Below are 10,485 nucleotides of genomic sequence, written 5' to 3'. Positions count from 1 at the left end.
GTCCCAGACCTGGCAGCTTGCTTTCTCACTTTACCTCTCTCTCTTTCTGTCTTTCTCTGATGAGTACATGTGTCCTATAACAAAATAAAATAATAAATAAAAATAAAAACTAAGAATGCTGAGTGGAGGAAGAAATGTGAAGAAAACAAAAACTGGTCGTCAGAAGTTCCTACCGCCCTGTCTCTTCCTTCAGATGAGAACTGCTCACAGCTGTATAACTTCTTCTGAGGATCTTAGAAACTTCACTTATTTCTTCTGTGAGCGTAAGGACAGCCGGCTGTGGGGTAGCACTCCAGCAGGGCCTCAATCCCGCCCCCGACCCAGTCTTAGCCACTGGGATCCCAGGCTCAGCACACGAGGGAGGGCCCGAGATGCAAGCCCACCACCATTCCTGGGGGAGGAGATGGACAGGGGCCATGGCCACAGTGCAATCACTCCTTTCTCCTCCCGAGATCGTGGGCATGCACGCACACAGCCCCCGGTGTGGTTCTCAAGCCATCAGGTCCAGGCTGGAACTGCAGTCGGCCGTGGAGGTCCAGCACCTGAACCACCACGCCACCTGCTCACCCATCACCAGACTTTCTGAATAGCAATTTTAGTTTTTTTCATTTTTAAAAAAGAATTATTTAACTTTATTTATTTATTTTAATTTGACCAGAGAGGGACTGAGTGAGAGAAAGAGAAAGGGAGAGAAAGCAAGAAAGCAAGCTTCCAGGTCCAGGACTTGAACCAGTCAGCCATGTGGGAGTCCAGCACCCTTAACCACCACACCACCTGCCAACCCCAGTGTTTTCATTGTTTAAGGGTGCATGCACTCACCAGAGAGGAAAGAGACAGAGAGAGGGAAAGAAAAACCACCCCCAGGCACTCAGCCATATTGCACTCCCTTCTCCTCCCTTCTCCTCTCAGAATTTTGGGCACACACACACGCACGCACGCACGTGTGTTTGGTGTAATTCTCAAGCCACCATGTCTGGGACTCAAGCTGTAGTTGGCTATGTGGGAGGCCAGTGCCTTAACCACCACATCACCTGCTGGCCCCCTAATTTTAGGGGGGTTTTCAGAGAGATTTTTGCTATAGGCATGTGTGCACTCACTGGAGACACAGAAAGCAAGAAATCACCTCCCCCCACCCCCAGAGGGATGGCCACAGGACAATCCCTCTCCTCCTCTCTCCTCTCAGGAGTTTGGGCACGCATACTCGCCTGGCATGATTTTCAAGCCATCAGGTCCTGGACTTGAACCACAGTCAGCCGTGTTGGAGTCCAGCAGTGTAACCATTATGCCATCTGCTGGTCCTTACCCAATCTTAGTTTTGTTTGAAAAAAAAATTTTTTTTTTGCGGGGGGAGGTTTTTGCTATAGGGCACGTGCGCTCGCCAGACAGAGAGAGACATAGAGACAGAAAGCGAGAAATCACCCCCCAGGGGGGATGGTCACGCGGCAATCCCTTCTCCTCCATTCTCCTCTTGGGATTTTTGGGCACACCAGAGTGAGTTTTAAGCATCCAGGTTCAGGACTCAAACCATGGTCAACTACATGGAAGTCCAGCGACGTAACCATTATGCCTGCTGGTGCCCACAATGGTGACCTTTAAACACATACAAAAATACAGTTCTTTGGCTGACACCACAAGGCTAACAAAAACTTCTTTTTTTTTTGAGGTCTTTTTGCTATAGGACACGTGCGCTCACCAGAAAGACAGAGAGAGACATAGAGACAGGAAGTGAGAAATCACCCCCCAAGGGGGTAGCCACGCTGCAATCCCTTCTCCTCCATTCTCCTCTTGGGATCTTGGGCACACACGCACATGCGCCCAGCGTGAGTTAAGCCACTGGGTCCAGGAATCAAACCACGATCGACTACGTGGGGGTCCAACGACATAGCCATTACGTTAACTGTTGGTCCTACAAAACCTTTTTTAAGAATTAGTTTACTTGGTACCAGCAGTTAGCTTAAGGGCTATGTTGCTGAACTCCTAGGTAGTCGACCACAGTTCGAGACCCGGACCTGGTGGCTTAAACTCACGCAGGGCGCGTGTGTGTGCATGCCGAAGATCCCGAGAGGAGAATGGAGGAGAATGGATTGCGGTGTGGCCATCCCCTCTGGGAGGTGATTTCTCGCTTTCTGTCTCTATGTCTCTGTCTGTCTGGCGAGCGCACGCGCCCTATAGCAAAAACCTCTCCAAAAAAAAAGAATTAGTTTACTTAACTTTATTTATCCATTTATTTACAATTAGACCGGAGAGGAGAGAGACAGAAAGAGAGAGAGAGGAAGCAAGCCCCTAGTCGGCCATGTGGGGGTTTAGTGCCCCAACAACCGCGCCATCTGCCAGCCCCAAAGCTAACAAAAACTTTTCACGAATGATTCGTGTTTCTCTGTGAGTCGACCTTGCAAGCCATTGTCGGTTAAGAGGAACTCTGCTGGCCAGAAAAGGCCTGAGAGGTACGAGGAAGCTCTACCAGGCCATTAACATCTGAAAACAGCTGGCTTCGCATTCCCCTTCCCTTCCCCCCTTTGTGCCCTAAAAAAAATAAACCTGAGCCGCCGGGCAGGGCAGGCACCGGACTCCCACAGGGCCCACTGCTTTCTCACGTTCTCTCTCTCCTTCTTGCTGTCTCCTCTGGTCAGATTAAAATAAATGAATAAATAAAGTTAAATAATCAAATTCTTTAAATAAAAATAAGCCTGAGAACAGCTCAGGGTCACAGCTGCCTCCATCTGAGCGGTCTGGACCGCCTGATCCCTGCTTTTCTCACTTGTGTGTCTTCGTGTGTTTATTTCCGTGTTTATTTCTCATCCGCAGCTGCTCCGCCTCTAACACACGTTCAGCCGTGCGGATCACGGTCAGGAACTCACAAGGTGACCCTATTTGGAGATAGGGACTTTAAAGAGGCTATTAAAGGACAATGTGGGGGCTGATGGCGGTGATGGCTGAGGTGCTGGACTCCCACGTGGTTGATCAGTCCAAGTCCTGGACCTGGGCTTGCTTTCTCCCTCTTCCTCCCATCTCTCTCTCTCTGACCAAATTTAATGATAATAAATTAAATTAAATTAAATTAAATCGTTCTTTTTTTTGTAGGTTTTTTTTTCTTTTTTGCTATAGGACACATGTGCTCGCCAGAAAGAGAGACAGAGAGACAGAAAGCGAGAAATCACCCCCCAGGAGGGATGGCCATGCTGCAATCCCTTCTCCTCCGTTCTCCTCTCAGGATCTTGGGCATGCACGCACACGTGCCTGGCGTGAGTTTAAGCCACCAGGTTCGGGGCTCAAACCGCAGTCGACTACGTGGGAGTTCAACAACATAGCCATTATGCCAACTGCTGATCCTAATAGTTCTTTAAAAAATAAAAAGTTAAGTGAGATGGGGCCAGTAGGTGTGGCGGTTAAGGGGGTACTCTCACACAGCTGACTGCGGTTCACGTCCTGGACTTGGCAGCAGACACAGGGGTAATTTCTCGATTTCTCTCTCACTGTCTCTCACTCTCTCTGTCTCTCTGGAAAGCATGCGTGCCCTATGGCAAAAACCTAAAAAAATACACTGTCGGGGTGGGTCCTGATCTAATCTGGCAGACGTTATAAGAAGAGGAAATCTGGATACACCGAGAGTCACCAGGGTGTCCGCGGAGGAAAGAGGACAGGACAAGAAGACAGACGCCTGTAAGTCTAAAAAGAGACCACCTGGGGCCAACAGGTGGCGAGGTGGCTAAGGCGCTGGGCTCCACGCCACCTGCGATTTGAGTCCCAGACCTGGCAGCTTGTCCCGCCTCGGCCCCCGCCCCCGTGTATGTGTGTGCATGCCCCAAATCCCAGGAAATGAATGGAGGAGAAAGGACTGTGGCGTGGCTGTCCCCCCAGGGGGTGACTTCTCACTTTTTCTGTCCCTCACCAGTGAGCACATCTGCCCTATAGCTAAAAAACTTTATTAAGAAAAAAAAAAGAAGCCACCCATGGGCCCGACCGGCTGCACTGTTACTGCACCTGCCCAGTCTGTGCCCTCCCCCCCTCTCTCTGTTTCTAGGGAGTGCACGTGCCCTCTGGCAATTAAAAATATTTTTAAAAATAATTATTTCTTGTATTTTACTTATTATTATTGTTTTAAATAATTATTTTATTTATTCATTCATTTATTTTTTAGTTTGAGCAGAGAGAGACAGAGGGTGATAATGAGAGAGAGAGGAAGTGAGAAAGCAAGCCACCAGATTCAGGACTTGAACCCTGGTCGGCCATGTGGGAGTGTCCAGTGCCTTAACCACCACGCCACTGGCTGTTCCCTTACTTATTATTTTTAATAATTATTCATTTAACTTTATTTATTTATTCGTTCATTTATTTTCATTTGACCAGAAAGAGAGAGAGATACAGAGAGAGAGAGAAAGTGAGAAAGCAAGCCACCAGGTCCGAGACTCAAACCGTAGTTGGCCATGTGGGAGTGTCCAGCACCTTAACCACCATGCCACCTGCTGGTCCCCGTTATTATTATTGTTTTTAATTTGCTATAGGGCCCTCACACTCACCAGAGAGAGATGCAGTAAGAGAAAGTGAGAAAGCAAGCTGCCGGATCAGGGACTTGAACGGCCCTTGGCCATGTGGGAGTCCAGTGCTTTAACCACCGCACCACCTGCTAGCTCCTGAAAAAAAAATTTTGTAGAGGTTTTTGCCGTAGGGCATGTGTGTTCACCAGAGAGATAGAGAGACAGAGACAGTGAGAGGGAAAGTGAAAAGGCACCCCCCCAGGGAAGATGGCCATGCCACAATCTCTTCTCCTCTATTCTCTCAAGCTCTTGGACACACATGCACACATACCTGGCATGAATCTGAAGCCACAGTTTGCAAGACTTGAACCACCATTGGCCACGTGGGAGTCTAACCCTGTAACCACTACACCATCTGCTGGTCCCTAAAGAAATTTTTAAGAGAGATTTTTATTATAGAGCACATGTACTTGCGAGACAGGAAGTGAGAAATCACCCCCCGGGGGATGGCCACGCCGCAGTCCCTGCTGCATGCTCCCCCGGGATCTTAGGCACGCACACGTCATGAGTTTCATGGGTCGGGGACGCAAACCGCGGTCGGCCACGGGGACGTTCAGTGGCATAGCTGCTCACCACCTGCTGGCCCCTAAGTTGGTTTCCAGTTGTATGATAGTTTCGCCATCTCTTGGTCCCACCTAAGATATTATTTAATTAAACAAGAAAAGAGAAAAGTCCTCAATCTACTTACTGTGCGGTGGCGGCTGTGGCGAACTCACATGGGCATCATTACTCTAAAGCAACAAACCCGGGGAAGCGTTTGGGGGGACAAAACCTGCCAAAGTAATAACAGAAGCCATGAAGGACGGACACAAAGCAAGGCTGGGCGGAGGTGAGGGCGGGAAGGGGGCAGGAGACTGGGGTGGGGGGCGGAGGTGAGGGCCGGAAGGGGCCAGGAGGGGTTTGACTGTTAGGCCCATTCTTTTTTTTCCTTTTCAGTATTTTTTTTTAGAGAGAGGTTTTGTTTTTTTTGTTTTGTTTTGTTTTGTTTTGTTTTGTTTTTGTTTTTGTTTTTGGCTGTAGGGCACAGCAGAAAGACACAGTCAGAGAATCAGAAAGCAAGAAATCACTCCCAGGGGCGATGGCCACACTGCAATCCCTTCTCCTCCGTTCTCCTCTCAGGTTTTTGGGCATGCACACACAAATGCCCGGTGTGAGTTTTAACCCCCTGGGTCCAGGACTCAAGCCATGGTCAACTACATGGGAGTCCAGTGATCTAACCATTTCGCCATCTGCTGGTCCCTCTCTTTCGGTTTTTGCCATAGGGTGCATGTGAGCGCCAGACAGACAGTGAGAAAGTAAGAGATCAGCCCCGGGGGGATGGCCATGCCACAGTCGCTTCTCCATTCTCCTCCTGGGATTTTGGGCACATACACTTCCACGCCCAGCATGGATTTCAAGCTGTTGGATCCAGGATTTGAACCACATTTGGCCATGTGGGATCCATAACCTTAACCACTATACTAGCTGCTGGTCCCAATGCCATATTTTTTTTTTTTTTTAACGATTATCTTCTTGGGGCCGGCAGGTGGCATGGTGGATAAGGGCGCTGGACTTCCACATGGCCGACCACGGTTCGAGTCTCAGACCTGGTGGCTTGCTTTCTCACTTTCCCTCTCTCAGTCTCTCTCTCTCTGTCTTTCTGGTCAAATTAAAATTAATTAATTAATTAAATAAAAAAAATCTTCTTTAACTTTATTTTTATTTAAGAGAAAAGCGAGAAAGCAAGTCACCAGGTCCTGGACTTGAACCATGGTCAGCTATGTGGGAGTCCAGCACCCTTAACCACCATGCCACCTGCTGGCCCCCTCGAAGAAATAATTCTTAAAAAAGGTGGGGTAGGGGTTGTGGGTATCCCTGAGTTATCAGAAGCCAGAAGGAGACTGGATTCTGACTGGCATTGAAATGCAGGGCGGCCTTCCTTCTGCCTTGGCGGCTGACGTTAACTGCAGGGAGAACCGAGGACTGGCGGGACCGGCACATGGCGTAATGGTTACATCACTGGACTCCTCCATGGTTGACCTTGGTTCAGGTCCCCGACCTGACGGCTTGAAACTTAGGCTGGTGCATGCTCATGATTTCGAGAGGAGAACAGAGCAGTGATTGTGGTGTGGCCACCCCCCTCAGGGGTGAGTTCTCATTCTCTGTCTCTGGCAAGAGCACATGCCCCATAGCAAAAATCTCTCTAAAAAACAATTGAGGGCTGGTACGTGGCCTAGCTCGTGAGGGAGCTGGACTGCACGCAGCCTACTCTGCGATGTCTTGGCCCTGGTGGCTTAAAAATACACCAGACATGTATACGTATGTGCCCCAGATCCCCACAGGCTGGAGAAACGGAAGAGAAGGGCAGCAAGTTAGTTGCTCTCTCCCCCTCTCTCTGTCTCTGGTGAATGCACTTACCCTCTAACATAAAAAAAAGGAAAAGTACCAGAATCCAGTTGAATTGTAGGACGCCCAACTGCGTCTGCAGAGAACCGGAGAATTGCTTGATGTGGTTTTTCTTGTGGACGTACGATCTCGAAACGTTGACACTTGCTAGCCAGCGTGCCATTGTATTATCTGTACTGCTTTTTGGAATCATCTTCCACTTTTTAAAAAAATGTCACTGGGACCAGCAGATGGCATTGGGCTCCCACGTAGTCGGCCGAGGTTTGAGTCCCCAACCCAGTGACTTCAACTCACGCCAGGTGCGTGTGCGTGTGTGCCCAAAATCCTGAGAGGACAATGGAGGAGAAAGGATTGCAGCACCGTCATTTTCCTGCGGTGGGAGGATTTCTCACTTTCCGTCTCTGTGTCTCCAGCGAGCGCACGTGGCCTACAGCAAAAATCTCTCTAAAAAAATGCATGCTCATCGATGTCTCCCAGCCCCACCCTGCCGTGCACTCCGGCTGCTCGCGACTTCCTCGTCGGGAAGCTCCTTTGCACACCTGGCCTCCTCTCCTGCTGCTGCAGATGCTCCTGGACCCCAGCTTCAGCAAGGTCTGGGCTTCAGCTGCCCAGTCAGGTGTCGCCTGATGGATCTGCCTGCCTCCCCAGGGTCCCTCACCAGTGCCGCTGTTAGAGCCGTTTGGTTTGGCGCAGGGTATTTTGCTGAAAGCACCCGGTAAATGGACCCTTCGCGCAGCCTCAGGCCTCCGAACTCGAATGCAGCTGCATTGCTCTGGCCGCAAGGACCAAGGTTTCTGCCGTAGAGCGCATGCGCTGCCCGAGGTAGCGAGAGGGAAGGGGAGGACTCACCCCTCGGGGCGCTGGCCGCCCACGGTCCCATCTCCTCCATTTCCTCTCAGGACTTTGGCAGGTATGCACTGAGGACCGAAGTGCTAACCGTTGTCAGTCACCCTAACCACCACGCTCGCCGCCCCTCCTCCCTCCGCCAGGGCTCCTTCTCGTGATGTCCTCGAACAGCTGACTCCACCGCGGGGACGCATGAGGTGGTAGATGAGCCCGGAACCTCTCATTGTGCTGGGGGAAAAAAAATCAGGAATAAACCCTAACTCTGGAAAAAATGGGAAATGGTGAGTCCATTTGATAATCAACAGGCAGCGGGGAGAAGAGGTGGAGATTGCTTACAAGAGAACGCCAGGGTCAGCTGGCAGCGACGGTCAGCGAATGAGAAACCGAGAAACCGAGGGCGAAATCGTTAAGTAACTCTGTTTGTTCCTTTGCTTTCATTGCTAGAGGGTACATGAGCTCATCAGAGACAGATGGGGGGAGAACCCTCGTTTTCCACCCTGGTGGGATTTTGAGTATGCACGCACACATCATTTTCTCACTGGGATTCCCACTGGGGCTGGGATCTGAACCACAGTAGGCCATGCAGGACCGGTTCCCTGACCACTAGGCTACAGGGCCAGCCTGGAGGGAAAATGTGATACAGAGCCATGTACTTCCCACTCACCAGAAAGACAGAGAGAGACAAGAAGGGAGAAATCACCCCCAGGGGGGATGGCCACGCCACAATCCCTTCTCCTCCATTCTCCTTTTGGGGTCTTGGGCACGCACACACACGCGCCGGGCCTGAGTTTAAGACACCAGGTCTGGGATTCGAACCACAGTCGACTACATGGGAGTCCAGCGACATAGCCATTACACCATCTGCTGGTCCTTTAAAATAATTATTTTATTTAGCTTTATTTATTTATTTAATTTGACCAGAGAGGGACAGAGCAAGAGAGAAGAGGGAGAAAGTGAGAAACCAAGCCACCAGGTCCAGGACTGAACTGCAGTAGACCATGTGGGAGTCCAGCACCCTTCACTACCACGCCACCTGCCGGCCCCTATTTTCCTATTCTTGAGGCGTCTGCCCCAGACTACTCGTTAGGCAGGAAGGAGAAAATAGCAATTACACAGTGGGAGAGCTGGACCTCAGGTTGGCGGAGTGGTCAACACCGACATCACAAGGACCGCTGAGCCCTGACCGCGTCCACACGGCAACCTCGCCTCTCCTGGTGGACCACGCACAGCCTGGATCTCACCTTCCTGAGGAAACGTGAGATCAACTCCAGGGGAGGACCTTCCATGCTCAGGAGGGGGAGGGGCTTTTTCCCAAAATGTCAACATCACAAAGGAGGAAATGTCCCAGGTTAAAGGAGGCTAAGGAGGCCTGACCACAGGATCCTGCACGGGAGGGGTGAGGGGCTGCTGCAAAGGACATCGCTGGTTAACTGACAAAACCGGAACACCACCCGCAGATGCGATGGAAGCATTGCGTAAATGTTGCATTTACTGAGGTTGATTACTGCGGTTATGTAAGGGGATATCTCTATTCTTGGGAAACACACGCTGAAGAATTTAGGGGTAAAGGGGCCATGCTGGGTGTAATGAATCCTTAAAAGCTTCAGAAAATATGTGTACATATCGAGGAACTAAAATTAGCTGGGACTGTAAAAAAAACCCTTCCATGGGCACAGACAGAGCCAGCTGCAAAGTTAACAGAACGCATTTCTCCCGGGGATCCCCTGCAGCTGTAAGAGCCCGAACCACCCCCTTTGTGAGGGATGGCTGCGCGCTCTTATGCACTGAGAAACTTTGTTCTCCAAAACCAGACGGCTGGAAACCTCTGTTTGAAAGAGCAGCCACACAAATGACAGTGCCTCCTCCCTCTGGCCTGGAAGATCACAGCCACTTTGAGAAGATGAGAAGCCTCCATCACCAGCCCTGGAACGGAGCTTCAGATAACCATTTCTGGGCACAACACGCTCACATTTGGGGCTCAATGACAGTTTTTTTTGGCACCCTGTGAGGCTGACCCACATGGGAAGTTTTTGCGCTCTGCTCTGGAGAGTGCCGTGAACGCACAGGGCAGGTGTGTGCCCGATCCCAGGCTGGTGAGACCTGGGGGAGATGACGGTGTGGACGACCTGTCGGGCATGCTGTCTCACGGAAGAAACATAAACTTCAAATCTCGTCACAGTCACATTAACATTGTAGTTTTCAGGCCAGCAATGATAGAGAGGCAGAGATGGCAGGATCCCACACGGCCGGACAACTTGAAGATCACGCCAGGCACGCATGTGTGTGTGTGCGCACACACGCGTGCAGAGTCCCAAGAGGAGAATGGAGAAGGGTCTGCACCGTGGCCATCTCCCTCTGGGAGGTGATTTCTCACCTTCTCTCTCTCTCACTCGCTCGCTTGCTCGCTCGGTGAGCACACACATCCGATAGCAGACAAAATTTTTTTTAAAAAACTGTGTTTCCTGGGGACCAGCAGGTGGTGTGGTAGTTAAGGCGCTGGACGTTCCCACATGGCTGACCACAGTTCAAGTCCTGGACCTGGCAGCTTGCTTTCTCACTTACCCTCTCTCTCTTTCTCTCTCTCCCTGTGTCTCTCTCCGGTCAAATTAAAATAAATGAATAAATAAATAAAATAAATAATTCTTTTTAAAAAAATTGTGTTTCCAAGGAAACAAGATCCCAGTCCACCTCACAGTTCAGACCCACGTGACATTCCTGC

Source organism: Tupaia chinensis, unplaced genomic scaffold, assembly GCF_000334495.1.
Source record: "Tupaia chinensis unplaced genomic scaffold, TupChi_1.0 Scaffold000129_1, whole genome shotgun sequence".
Taxonomy (NCBI): domain Eukaryota; kingdom Metazoa; phylum Chordata; class Mammalia; order Scandentia; family Tupaiidae; genus Tupaia; species Tupaia belangeri.
This window is presented reverse-complemented; position numbering follows the sequence as displayed.